Genomic DNA, 14,258 nt, shown 5'->3' on the forward strand with positions numbered 1-14,258 from the left:
GGTTGCTAGGGTATTCTAAGGGGTTGCTAAGGCGTTGCTAGGCAGTTGCTAGGGTGTCCTGAGTGGTCGCTAGGCCTTTACTAAGGCGTTACTAGACGGTTGCTAGGTGGTTGCTAGGCGGTTGCTAGGGTAATTTGGGTGGTTGCTAGGCAGTTGCTAGGGTACCCTGGGTGGTTACTAGGCAAGCCTTACATACTTGCCTGATGAAATATTTATACTTAGTAAGCATTTCTAGCAAGTTACAGTACATGGCTAGTCAATATTAGCATGTAGCTAGTCACTGCTAGCATGTGTAGCATATAGGAAGTTCCGTTTGCTAGCATGAGTCAAACAAGGCAATCCCCAAGTCTCTACGATGTTCCGATGCTGAGATATAGCTGTTGATGAACGGTTGCTAGGGTACTCTGTTTTGTTGCTATGGGCGAGGTTGCAGAGTGAACTTGAATGTGGTTGGCTGTCCAAGTCAAATGAGCCAAACCCCAAGTCAATAGGACACTGCTAAGCAAAGATATGCATGTAGGCCAGTTATAATGGCAGTCTATGGGACCAGTTTGGGGGCGTGGCTTGTGAGCTTCATTACCATATTGAGATGCTCATTGGTTGTCTGGGTCCAATGGGCCAACCCCAAAGCCTATATGACACTGCAATGCAAAGATATGCATCTAGCCCAATTATAATAGAAGTCTATGGGATCAATTTGGGGGCGTGGCTTGTGAGCTTCATTATCATATAGTGATGCTGATTGGTTGCCTGAGTCAAATGAGCCCACCCCCATGTCTCTATGACACTCCTATGTAATGTTATAGATGTGTGACCTTTATAATGGAAGTCAATGGGATGTGCAATGGGACATCCCACCCCATGTTAAGTCAATGGGGCAGTTATTAAGGGTCTTTAAATGGTTTGGGGGGGCGTGGCTTGTGAGCTTCAAAATCATATTGAGATGCTGATTGGTTGCCTCAGCCAAGTAAGGCAACCCCCAAGTCTGTATGACACTGCTATGTAATGTGATTGACATGTGAGTCAAGAAATGAATGGGAGTCAATGGGCCATGTAAAGTCAATGGGGACCCCTTTGGGACGTCCTAGCACCCCAGGGGTACAACTTATACCCCTTTTTGGGGTATGTTCTCATACAGGCTGCAACCCCCTACAGATGTTGCGAATCCCATATTTCTACGAATTTCACACTTGGCGCTATAACGCTTTAAAGGTCGTCCCATTTCGCGGGGGCGTTAGTGCTGTTCTAGAAAAATGAATGGGAGTCAATGGGGCCCATGTAAGTCAATGGGAAAACTTTGGGACGTCCTAGAGCCCCAGGGGTACAACTTATACCCCCTTGCGGGGTATGTTCTTACTTAGGCTGCAACCCTCTACAGATGCTGTGAATCCCATATTTCTATGAATTTCACACTTGGCGCTATAATGTGTCAAAGTTGGGCGTAATGTTGAGTCAATGCGTTTTGGGGGGTGGTTTTGGGGCCCCTGCGGGGCCCCAAAACCACCCACCCCTTATAAAAGTCATAGCACACCATTCCCGATAAAGCCGCACGATTTGAGCCCACTTTCAAGGGTCTGGGACGAAAGCTGCGGGACTAGTTACGCGCCGAAAAAGTGTACGGAAGAAGAAGAAGAAGACAGAATAATAAACCACAATAGTAAGAATGGACTTTGCCTAAGGCAAACCCCATTAACTAGAATTGTACATTTCCTAAAGGAAATGTGAGTGGGGTTTGCGTGGCAAATCGATGGGGTACAATGTATTTGTTTTGGTTGCTAGGGTGTTCTGAATGGCTGCTAAGGTGTTCTGAGTGGTTGCTAGATGGTTGCTAAGGTGTCCTAAGTGGTTGCTAAGGCGTTGCTAGGCGGTTGCTATGGTGTCCTGAGTGGTTGCTAGGTGGTTGCTAAGGTGTTGCTAGGTGGTTGCTAGGGTGTTCTGAGTGGTTGCTAGGTGGTTGCTAAGGTGTTGCTAGGCGGTTGCTATGGTGTCCTAAGTGGTTGCTAGGTGGTTGCTAAGGCGTTGCTAGGCGGTTGCTAGGGTGTCCTGAGTGGTTGCTAGGTGGTTGCTAAGGTGTTGCTAGGCGGTTGCTAAGGTGTCCTAAGTGGTTGCTAGGTGGTTGCTAAGGTGTTGCTAGGTGGTTGCTAAGGTGTTGCTAGGCGGTTGCTAGGGTATTCTAAGTGGTTGCTAGGCGGTTGCTAGGGTGTCCTTAGTGGTTGCTAAGGTGTTGCTAGGTGGTTGCTAGGGTGTTCTGAGTGGTTGCTAGGCGGTTGCTAGGGTGTTCTGAGTGGTTGCTAGGTGGTTGCTAAGGTGTTGCTAGGCGGTTGCTAAGGTGTCCTGAGTGGTTGCTAGGTGGTTGCTAAGGTGTTGCTAGGTGGTTGCTAGGGTATTCTGAGTGGTTGCTAAGGCGTTGCTAGGCGGTTGCTAGGGTGTCCTGAGTGGTCGCTAGGCCCTTACTAAGGCGTTACTAGGCGGTTGCTAGGTGGTTGCTAGGTGGTTGCTAGGGTAATTTGGGTGGTTGCTAGGCAGTTGCTAGGGTACCCTGGGTGGTTACTAGGCAAGCCTCACATACATGCCTGATGAAATATTTATACTTAGTAAGCATTTGTAGCAAGTTACAGTACTTGGCTAGTCAATATTAGCATGTAGCTAGTCACTGCTAGCATGTGTAGCATATAGGAAGTTCCGTTTGCTAGCATGAGTCAAACGAGCCAATCCCCAAGTCTCTACGATGTTCTGATGCCGAGATATAGCTGTTGATGAACGGTTGCTAGGGTACTCTGTTTTGTTGCTATGGGCGAGGTTACAGAGTGAACTTGAATGTGGTTGGCTGTCCAAGTCAAATGAGCCAACCCCCAAGTCAATAGGACACTGCTAAGCAAAGATATGCATGTAGAGCAGTTATAATGGCAGTCTATGGGACCAGTTTGGGGGCGTGGCTTGTGAGATTCATTATCATATTGAGATGCTGATTGGTTGTCTGAGTCAGATGAGCCATCCCCCAAGTCAATAGGACACTGCTAAGCAAAGATATGCCTGTAGGCCAGTTATAATGGCAGTCTATGGGACCAGTTTGGGGGCGTGGCTTGTGAGCTTCATTATCATATTGAGATGCTGATTGGTTGTCTGAGTCAAATGAGCCCACCCCCATGTCTCTATGACACTCCTATGTAATGTTATAGATGTGTGACCTTTATAATGGAAGTCAATGGGATCTGCAATGGGACATCCCACCCCATGTTAAGTCAATGGGGCAGTTAGAGGGGTCTTTAAATGGTCTGGGGGGGCGTGGCTTGTGAGCTTCAAAATCATAATGAGATGCTGATTGGTTGCCTGAGTCAAATAAGCCCACCCCGAAGTCAGTATGACACTGCTATGTACTGTGATTGACATGTGACATTTATAATGGGAGTCAATGTAATGAATGGGAGTCAATGGGCCCATGTTAAGTCAATGGGACCACTTTGGGACGTCCTAGCCCCCCAGGGGTACAACTTATACCCCCCTGCGTGGTATGTTCTCACTTAGGCTGCAACCCCCTACAGCTGTTGCGAATCCCATATTTCTACGAAATTCACACTCGGCGCTGTGATTCGTCAAAGTTCGGCTCAATGTTAAGTCTATGGGATTTTAGGGGGGGTTTTTTGGCCCCTGCGGGGCCAAAAAACCCCCCACCCCTTATAAAAGTCATAGCACACCATTCCCGATAAGACCGGACGATTTGAGCCCACTTTCAAGGGTCTGGGACGAAAGCTGCGGGACGAGTTACGCGCCGAAAAACGTACGGAAGAAGAATAATAATAATAATAATAAGTATGGAGAATAACAATAGTGGACTTTGCCTAAGGGCAAACCCCACTAACTAGAATTGTACATTTCCTAAAGGAAATGTGAATGGGGTTTGCGTGGCAAATCGATGGGGTACAAAATGGTACTAAACTGGGCAAAATAGCAAGTAATGCAGAAATGCGGTGAAATGTATTTGTTTTGGTAGCTAGGGTGTTCTGAATGGTTGCTAGGGTGTTCTGAGTGGTTGCTAGGTGGTTGCTAAGGTGTTGCTAGGCGGTTGCTAGGGTGTCCTGAGTGGTTGCTAGGTGGTTGCTAAGGTGTTGCTAGGCAGTTGCTAGGGTGTGCTGAGTGGTTGCTAGGTGGTTGCTAGGCGGTTGCTAAGGTGTCCTAAGTGGTTGCTAGGTGGTTGCTAAGGTGTTGCTAGGTGGCTGCTAGGGTATTCTAAGTGGTTGCTAAGGCGTTGCTAGGCAGTTGCTAGGGTGTCCTGAGTGGTTGCTAGGCGGTTGCTAGGGTGTTCTGAGTGGTTGCTAGGTGGTTGCTAAGGTGTTGCTAGGCGGTTGCTAAGGTGTCCTAGGTGGTTGCTAAGGTGTTGCTAGGTGGTTGCTAGGGTATTCTAAGTGGTTGCTAAGGCGTTGCTAGGTGGTTGCTAGGGTGTCCTAAGTGGTTGCTAGGTGGTTGCTAAGGTGTTGCTAGGCGGTTGCTAAGGTGTCCTAAGTGGTTGCTAGGTGGTTGCTAAGGTGTTGCTAGGTGGTTGCTAGGGTATTGTAAGTGGTTGCTAGGCGGTTGCTAGGGTGTCCTGAGTGGTTGCTAGGGGGTTGCTAAGGTGTTGCTAGGTGGTTGCTAGGGTGTCCTGATTGGTTGCTAGGTGGTTGCTAAGGTGTTGCTAGGTGGTTGCTAGGGTGTTCTGAGTGGTTGCTAGGCGGTTGCTAGGGTGTTCTGAGTGGTTGCTAGGTGGTTGCTAAGGTGTTGCTAGGCGGTTGCTAAGGTGTCCTAAGTGGTTGCTAGGTGGTTGCTAAGGTGTTGCTAGGTGGTTGCTAGGGTATTCTGAGTGGTTGCTAAGGCGTTGCTAGGCGGTTGCTAGGGTGTCCTGAGTGGTCGCTAGGCCCTTACTAAGGCGTTACTAGGCGGTTGCTAGGTGGTTGCTAGGCGGTTGCTAGGGTAATTTGGGTGGTTGCTAGGCAGTTGCTAGGGTACCCTGGGTGGTTACTAGGCAAGCCTCACATACATGCCTGATGAAATATTTATACTTAGTGAGCATTTCTAGCAAGTTACAGTACATGGCTAGTCAATATTAGCATGTAGCTAGTCACTGCTAGCATGTGTAGCATATAGGAAGTTCCGTTTGCTAGCATGAGTCAAACGAGCCAATCCCCAAGTCTCTACGATGTTCCGATGCTGAGATATAGCTGTTGATGAACGGTTGCTAGGGTACTCTCTTTTGTTGCTATGGGCGAGGTTACAGAGTGAACTTGAATGTGGTTGGCTGTCCAAGTCAAATGAGCCAACCCCCAAGTCAATAGGACACTGCTAAGCAAAGATATGCATGTAGGGCAGTTATAATGGCAGTCTATAGGACCAGTTTGGGGGCGTGGCTTGTGAGATTCATTATCATATTGAGATGCTCATTGGTTGTCTGAGTCAGATGAGCCATCCCCCAAGTCAATAGGACACTGCTAAGCAAAGATATGCATGTAGGGCAGTTATAATGGCAGTCTATGGGACCAGTTTGGTGGCGTGGCTTGTGAGCTTCATTATCATATTGAGATGCTGATTGGTTGTCTGAGTCAGATGAGCCCACCCCCATGTCTCTATGACACTCCTATGTAATGTTATAGATGTGTGACCTTTATAATGGAAGTCAATGGGATCTGCAATGGGACATCCCACCCCATGTTAAGTCAATGGGGCACTTATTAAGGGTCTTTAAGTGGTTTGGGGGGGCGTGGCTTGTGAGCTTCAAAATCATAATGAGATGCTGATTGGTTGCCTTAGTCGAATAAGCCAACCCCCAAGTCAGTATGACACTGCCATGTACTTTGATTGACATATGACATTTATAATGGGAGTCAATGTAATGAATGGGAGTCAATGGGCAATGTAAAGTCAATGGGGACCCTTTTGGGACGTCCTAGCACCCCAGGGGTACAACCTATTCCCCCTTTCAGGGTATGTTCTCACTTAGGCTGCAACCCCCTACAGATGTTGTGAATCCCATATTTCTATGAAATTCACACTCGGCGCTGTGATTCGTCAAAGTTCGGCTCCATGTAAAGTCAATGGAGACTTTGGGACGTCCTAGCTCCCCAGGGGTACAACATATACCGCCTTTCGGGGTGTGGTTTGAAGCCTCCTATAACCCTCTCGAGATGTCGCGAATCCCATGTCTCTACGAATTTTACTGTTGGCGCTACGGCGATTTCCGGGAATAGTATCTTACGAGTGTCTAGAAAATGAATGGGAGTCAATGGGCCAATGTAAGTCAATGGGAGCACTTTGGGACGTCCTAGAGCCCCAGGGGTGCAACTTATACCCCTTTGCGAGGTATGTTCTCACTTAGGCTGCAACCCCCTACAGATGCTGTGAATCCCATATTTCTATGAAATTCACACTCGGCGCTGTGATTCGTCAAAATTCGGCTCAATGTTAAGTCTATGGGATTTTTGGGGGGGTTTTTTGGCCCCTGCGGGGCCAAAAAACCCCCCACCCCTTATAAAAGTCATAGCACACCATTCCCGATAAGACCGCACGATTTGACCCCACTTTGAAGGGTCTGGGACGAAAGCTGCGGGACTAGTTACGCGCCGAAAAATGGTACGGAAGAAGGAAGAAGAAGAAGAATAATAAACCACAATAGTAAGAATGGACTTTGCCTATGGCAAACCCCATTAACTAGAATTGTACATTTCCTAAAGGAAATGTGAATGGGGTTTGCGTGGCAAATCGATGGGGTACAATGTATTTGTTTTGGTTGCTAGGGTGTTCTGAATGGTTGCTAGGGTGTTCTGAGTGGTTGCTGGGTGGTTGCTAAGGTGTCCTAAGTGGTTGCTATGTGGTTGCTAAGGTGTTGCTAGGCGGTTGCTAGGGTGTCCTGAGTGGTTGCTAGGTGGTTGCTAAGGTGTTTCTAGGCGGTTGCTAGGGTGTTCTGAGTGGTTGCTAGGAGGTTGCTAAGGTGTTGCTAGGCGGTTGCTAAGGTGTCCTAAGTGGTTGCTAGGTGGTTGCTAAGGTCTTGCTAGGTGGTTGCTAGGGTGTCCTAAGTGGTTGCTAGGTGGTTGCTAAGGTGTTGCTAGGCGGTTGCTAAGGTGTCCTAAGTGGTTGCTAGGTGGTTGCTAAGGTCTTGCTAGGTGGTTGCTAGGGTGTCCTAAGTGGTTGCTAGGTGGTTGCTAAGGTGTTGCTAGGCGGTTGCTAAGGTGTCCTAAGTGGTTGCTAGGTGGTTGCTAAGGTGTTGCTAGGTGGTTGTTAGGGTATTCTAAGTGGTTGCTAGGCGGTTGCTAGGGTGTCCTGAGTGGTTGCTAGGTGGTTGCTAAGGTGTTGCTAGGTGGTTGCTAGGGTGTCCTGAGTTGTTGCTAGGCGGTTGCTAAGGTGTCCTAAGTGGTTGCTAGGTGGTTGCTAAGGTGTTGCTAGGTGGTTGCTAGGGTATTCTAAGTGGTTGCTAGGCGGTTGCTAGGGTGTCCTGAGTGGTTGCTAAGGTGTTGCTAGGTGGTTGCTAGGGTATCCTGAGTGGTTGCTAGGTGGTTGCTAAGGTGTTGCTAGGTGGTTGCTAGGGTGTTCTGAGTGGTTGCTAGGTGGTTGCTAAGGTGTTGCTAGGCGGTTGCTAAGGTGTCCTGAGTGGTTGCTAGGTGGTTGCTAAGGTGTTGCTAGGTGGTTGCTAGGGTATTCTAAGTGGTTGCTAAGGCGTTGCTAGGCGGTTGCTAGGGTGTCCTAAGTGGTTGCTAGGTGGTTGCTAAGGTGTTGCTAGGCGGTTGCTAGGGTATTCCAAGTGGTTGCTAAGGCGTTGCTAGGCGGTTGCTAGGGTGTCCTAAGTGGTTGCTAGGTGGTTGCTAAGGTGTTGCTAGGCGGTTGCTAGGGTGTCCTGAGTGGTTGCTAGGTGGTTGCTAAGGTGTTGCTAGGTGGTTGCTAGGGTATTCTGAGTGGTTGCTAAGGCGTTGCTAGGCGGTTGCTAGGGTGTCCTGAGTGGTCGCTAGGCCCTTACTAAGGCGTTACTAGGCGGTTGCTAGGTGGTTGCTAGGCGGTTGCTAGGGTAATTTGGGTGGTTGCTAGGCAGTTGCTAGGCTACCCTGGGTGGTTACTAGGCAAGCCTCACATACATGCCTGATGAAATATTTATACTTAGTGAGCATTTCTAGCAAGTTACAGTACATGGCTAGTCAATATTAGCATGTAGCTAGTCACTGCTAGCATGTGTAGCATATAGGAAGTTCCGTTTGCTAGCATGAGTCAAACGAGCCAATCCCCAAGTCTCTACGATGTTCCGATGCTGAGATATAGCTGTTGATGAACGGTTGCTAGGGTACTCTCTTTTGTTGCTATGGGCGAGGTTACAGAGTGAACTTGAATGTGGTTGGCTGTCCAAGTCAAATGAGCCAACCCCCAAGTCAATAGGACACTGCTAAGCAAAGATATGCATGTAGGGCAGTTATAATGGCAGTCTATGGGACCAGTTTGGGGGCGTGGCTTGTGAGATTCATTATCATATTGAGATGCTCATTGGTTGTGTGAGTCAGATGAGCCATCCCCCAAGTCAATAGGACACTGCTAAGCAAAGATATGCATGTAGGGCAGTTATAATGGCAGTCTATGGGACCAGTTTGGGGGCGTGGCTTGTGAGCTTAATTATCATATTGAGATGCTGATTGGTTGTCTGAGTCAGATGAGCCCACCCCCATGTCTCTATGACACTCCTATGTAATGTTATAGATGTGTGACCTTTATAATGGAAGTCAATGGGATCTGCAATGGGACATCCCATCCCATGTTAAGTCAATGGGGCACTTATTAAGGGTCTTTAAGTGGTTTGGGGGGGCGTGGCTTGTGAGCTTCAAAATCATAATGAGATGCTGATTGGTTGCCTTAGTCAAATAAGCCAACCCCCAAGTCTGTATGACAGTGCTATGTACTTTGATTGACATATGACATTTATAATGGGAGTCAATGTAATGAATGGGAGTCAATGGGCAATGTAAAGTCAATGGGGACCCTTTTGGGACGTCCTAGCACCCCAGGGGTACAACCTATACCCTCTTTCAGGGTATGTTCTCACTTAGGATGCAACCCCCTACAGATGTTGTGAATCCCATATTTCTATGAAATTCACACTCGGCGCTGTGATTCGTCAAAGTTCGGCTCCATGTAAAGTCAATGGAGACTTTGGGACGTCCTAGCTCCCCAGGGGTACAACATTTACCGCCTTTCGGGGTGTGGGTTGAAGCCTCCTATAACCCTCTCGAGATGTCGCGAATCCCATGTCTCTACGATATTCACTGTTGGCGCTACGGCGATTTCCGGGAATAGTATCTTACGAGTGTCTAGAAAATGAATGGGAGTCAATGGGGCCCATGTTAGTCAATGGGAGCACTTTGGGACGTCCTAGAGCCCCAGGGGTGCAACTTTTACCCCCTTGCGAGGTATGTTCTTACTTAGGCTGCAACCCCCTACAGATGCTGTGAATCCCATATTTCTATGAAATTCACACTCGGCGCTGTGATTCGTCAAAGTTCGGCTCAATGTTAAGTCTATGGGATTTTTGGGGGGGTTTTTTGGCCCCTGCGGGGCCAAAAAACCCCCCACCCCTTATAAAAGTCATAGCACACCATTCCCGATAAGACCGCACGATTTGAGCCCACTTTCAAGGGTCTGGGACGAAAGCTGCGGGACTAGTTACGCGCCGAAAAAACGTACGGAAGAAGAATAATAATTATAATAATAAACCACAATAGTAAGAATGGACTTTGCCTAAGGCAAACCCCATTAACTAGAATTGTACATTTCCTAAAGGAAATGTGAATGGGGTTTGCGTGGCAAATCGATGGGGTACAAAACGGTAGTAAACTGGGCAATAGAACAACATGCTAATCGAGTTGCTAGCATCGTGCTAACATGATTAGCATGCAGCTAGCATGATGCTAATTGTGTTAACATCACGCTAGCAACATGCTAATCGAGTTGCTAGCATGATGCTAACATGATTAGTATGTAGCTAGCATGATGCTAATCGTGTTAGCATCATGCTAGCAACATGCTAATCGACTTGCTAGCATCATGCTAATATGATTAGCATGTAGCTAGCATGATGCTAATCATATTAGCATCATGCTAACAACATGCTAATCGAGTTGCTAGCATCATGCTAACATAATTAGCATGTAGCTAGCATGATGCTAATCGTGTTAGCATGATGCTAGCAACATGCTAATCGACTTGCTAGCATCATGCTAATATGATTAGCATGTAGCTAGCATGATGCTAATCGTGTTAGCATCATGCTAACAACATGCTAATCGAGTTGCTAGCATCATGCTAACATGATTAGCATGTAGCTAGCGTTATGCTAATCGTGTTAGCATGATGCTAGCAACATGCTAATCGAGTTGCTAGCATCATGCTAGCAACAGTGCTAGGGTGCCCTGAGTGGTTGCTAGGTGGTTGCTAAGGCGTTGCTAGGTGGTTGCTAGGGTATTCTAAGGGGTTGCTAAGGCGTTGCTAGGCAGTTGCTAGGGTGTCCTGAGTGGTCGCTAGGCCTTTACTAAGGCGTTACTAGACGGTTGCTAGGTGGTTGCTAGGCGGTTGCTAGGGTAATTTGGGTGGTTGCTAGGCAGTTGCTAGGGTACCCTGGGTGGTTACTAGGCAAGCCTTACATACTTGCCTGATGAAATATTTATACTTAGTAAGCATTTCTAGCAAGTTACAGTACATGGCTAGTCAATATTAGCATGTAGCTAGTCACTGCTAGCATGTGTAGCATATAGGAAGTTCCGTTTGCTAGCATGAGTCAAACAAGGCAATCCCCAAGTCTCTACGATGTTCCGATGCTGAGATATAGCTGTTGATGAACGGTTGCTAGGGTACTCTGTTTTGTTGCTATGGGCGAGGTTGCAGAGTGAACTTGAATGTGGTTGGCTGTCCAAGTCAAATGAGCCAAACCCCAAGTCAATAGGACACTGCTAAGCAAAGATATGCATGTAGGCCAGTTATAATGGCAGTCTATGGGACCAGTTTGGGGGCGTGGCTTGTGAGCTTCATTACCATATTGAGATGCTCATTGGTTGTCTGGGTCCAATGGGCCAACCCCAAAGCCTATATGACACTGCAATGCAAAGATATGCATCTAGCCCAATTATAATAGAAGTCTATGGGATCAATTTGGGGGCGTGGCTTGTGAGCTTCATTATCATATAGTGATGCTGATTGGTTGCCTGAGTCAAATGAGCCCACCCCCATGTCTCTATGACACTCCTATGTAATGTTATAGATGTGTGACCTTTATAATGGAAGTCAATGGGATGTGCAATGGGACATCCCACCCCATGTTAAGTCAATGGGGCAGTTATTAAGGGTCTTTAAATGGTTTGGGGGGGCGTGGCTTGTGAGCTTCAAAATCATATTGAGATGCTGATTGGTTGCCTCAGCCAAGTAAGGCAACCCCCAAGTCTGTATGACACTGCTATGTAATGTGATTGACATGTGAGTCAAGAAATGAATGGGAGTCAATGGGCCATGTAAAGTCAATGGGGACCCCTTTGGGACGTCCTAGCACCCCAGGGGTACAACTTATACCCCTTTTTGGGGTATGTTCTCATACAGGCTGCAACCCCCTACAGATGTTGCGAATCCCATATTTCTACGAATTTCACACTTGGCGCTATAACGCTTTAAAGGTCGTCCCATTTCGCGGGGGCGTTAGTGCTGTTCTAGAAAAATGAATGGGAGTCAATGGGGCCCATGTAAGTCAATGGGAAAACTTTGGGACGTCCTAGAGCCCCAGGGGTACAACTTATACCCCCTTGCGGGGTATGTTCTTACTTAGGCTGCAACCCTCTACAGATGCTGTGAATCCCATATTTCTATGAATTTCACACTTGGCGCTATAATGTGTCAAAGTTGGGCGTAATGTTGAGTCAATGCGTTTTGGGGGGTGGTTTTGGGGCCCCTGCGGGGCCCCAAAACCACCCACCCCTTATAAAAGTCATAGCACACCATTCCCGATAAAGCCGCACGATTTGAGCCCACTTTCAAGGGTCTGGGACGAAAGCTGCGGGACTAGTTACGCGCCGAAAAAGTGTACGGAAGAAGAAGAAGAAGACAGAATAATAAACCACAATAGTAAGAATGGACTTTGCCTAAGGCAAACCCCATTAACTAGAATTGTACATTTCCTAAAGGAAATGTGAATGGGGTTTGCGTGGCAAATCGATGGGGTACAAAACGGTAGTAAACTGGGCAATAGAACAACATGCTAATCGAGTTGCTAGCATCGTGCTAACATGATTAGCATGCAGCTAGCATGATGCTAATTGTGTTAACATCACGCTAGCAACATGCTAATCGAGTTGCTAGCATGATGCTAACATGATTAGTATGTAGCTAGCATGATGCTAATCGTGTTAGCATCATGCTAGCAACATGCTAATCGACTTGCTAGCATCATGCTAATATGATTAGCATGTAGCTAGCATGATGCTAATCATATTAGCATCATGCTAACAACATGCTAATCGAGTTGCTAGCATCATGCTAACATAATTAGCATGTAGCTAGCATGATGCTAATCGTGTTAGCATGATGCTAGCAACATGCTAATCGACTTGCTAGCATCATGCTAATATGATTAGCATGTAGCTAGCATGATGCTAATCGTGTTAGCATCATGCTAACAACATGCTAATCGAGTTGCTAGCATCATGCTAACATGATTAGCATGTAGCTAGCGTTATGCTAATCGTGTTAGCATGATGCTAGCAACATGCTAATCGAGTTGCTAGCATCATGCTAGCAACAGTGCTAGGGTGCCCTGAGTGGTTGCTAGGTGGTTGCTAAGGCGTTGCTAGGTGGTTGCTAGGGTATTCTAAGGGGTTGCTAAGGCGTTGCTAGGCAGTTGCTAGGGTGTCCTGAGTGGTCGCTAGGCCTTTACTAAGGCGTTACTAGACGGTTGCTAGGTGGTTGCTAGGCGGTTGCTAGGGTAATTTGGGTGGTTGCTAGGCAGTTGCTAGGGTACCCTGGGTGGTTACTAGGCAAGCCTTACATACTTGCCTGATGAAATATTTATACTTAGTAAGCATTTCTAGCAAGTTACAGTACATGGCTAGTCAATATTAGCATGTAGCTAGTCACTGCTAGCATGTGTAGCATATAGGAAGTTCCGTTTGCTAGCATGAGTCAAACAAGGCAATCCCCAAGTCTCTACGATGTTCCGATGCTGAGATATAGCTGTTGATGAACGGTTGCTAGGGTACTCTGTTTTGTTGCTATGGGCGAGGTTGCAGAGTGAACTTGAATGTGGTTGGCTGTCCAAGTCAAATGAGCCAAACCCCAAGTCAATAGGACACTGCTAAGCAAAGATATGCATGTAGGCCAGTTATAATGGCAGTCTATGGGACCAGTTTGGGGGCGTGGCTTGTGAGCTTCATTACCATATTGAGATGCTCATTGGTTGTCTGGGTCCAATGGGCCAACCCCAAAGCCTATATGACACTGCAATGCAAAGATATGCATCTAGCCCAATTATAATAGAAGTCTATGGGATCAATTTGGGGGCGTGGCTTGTGAGCTTCATTATCATATAGTGATGCTGATTGGTTGCCTGAGTCAAATGAGCCCACCCCCATGTCTCTATGACACTCCTATGTAATGTTATAGATGTGTGACCTTTATAATGGAAGTCAATGGGATGTGCAATGGGACATCCCACCCCATGTTAAGTCAATGGGGCAGTTATTAAGGGTCTTTAAATGGTTTGGGGGGGCGTGGCTTGTGAGCTTCAAAATCATATTGAGATGCTGATTGGTTGCCTCAGCCAAGTAAGGCAACCCCCAAGTCTGTATGACACTGCTATGTAATGTGATTGACATGTGAGTCAAGAAATGAATGGGAGTCAATGGGCCATGTAAAGTCAATGGGGACCCCTTTGGGACGTCCTAGCACCCCAGGGGTACAACTTATACCCCTTTTTGGGGTATGTTCTCATACAGGCTGCAACCCCCTACAGATGTTGCGAATCCCATATTTCTACGAATTTCACACTTGGCGCTATAACGCTTTAAAGGTCGTCCCATTTCGCGGGGGCGTTAGTGCTGTTCTAGAAAAATGAATGGGAGTCAATGGGGCCCATGTAAGTCAATGGGAAAACTTTGGGACGTCCTAGAGCCCCAGGGGTACAACTTATACCCCCTTGCGGGGTATGTTCTTACTTAGGCTGCAACCCTCTACAGATGCTGTGAATCCCATATTTCTATGAATTTCACACTTGGCGCTATAATGTG

At 47.2% G+C, this 14,258-nt stretch overlaps 1 protein-coding gene and 1 long non-coding RNA gene across 2 annotated transcripts in view; one reads left to right on the plus strand and one right to left on the minus strand.

Moving 5' to 3' along the window:
* The window catches only part of si:ch211-190o19.1, a 491,573-nt gene that overhangs the window by 311,905 nt on the left and 165,410 nt on the right, over positions 1 to 14,258 (minus strand). The gene's annotated exons all lie outside the window — the stretch shown is intronic.
* On the plus strand, positions 4,595 to 9,682 carry LOC147845515 (uncharacterized). Its single transcript, XR_015480448.1, has 5 exons — positions 4,595 to 6,053; positions 6,216 to 6,762; positions 6,923 to 7,622; positions 7,871 to 9,132; positions 9,295 to 9,682. It is a non-coding gene; the product is annotated as an uncharacterized LOC147845515 (long non-coding RNA).

This window comes from Danio rerio, chromosome 3 (assembly GCF_052040795.2).
Source record: "Danio rerio strain M-AB ecotype USA chromosome 3, GRCz13ab, whole genome shotgun sequence".
Classification (NCBI taxonomy): domain Eukaryota; kingdom Metazoa; phylum Chordata; class Actinopteri; order Cypriniformes; family Danionidae; genus Danio; species Danio rerio.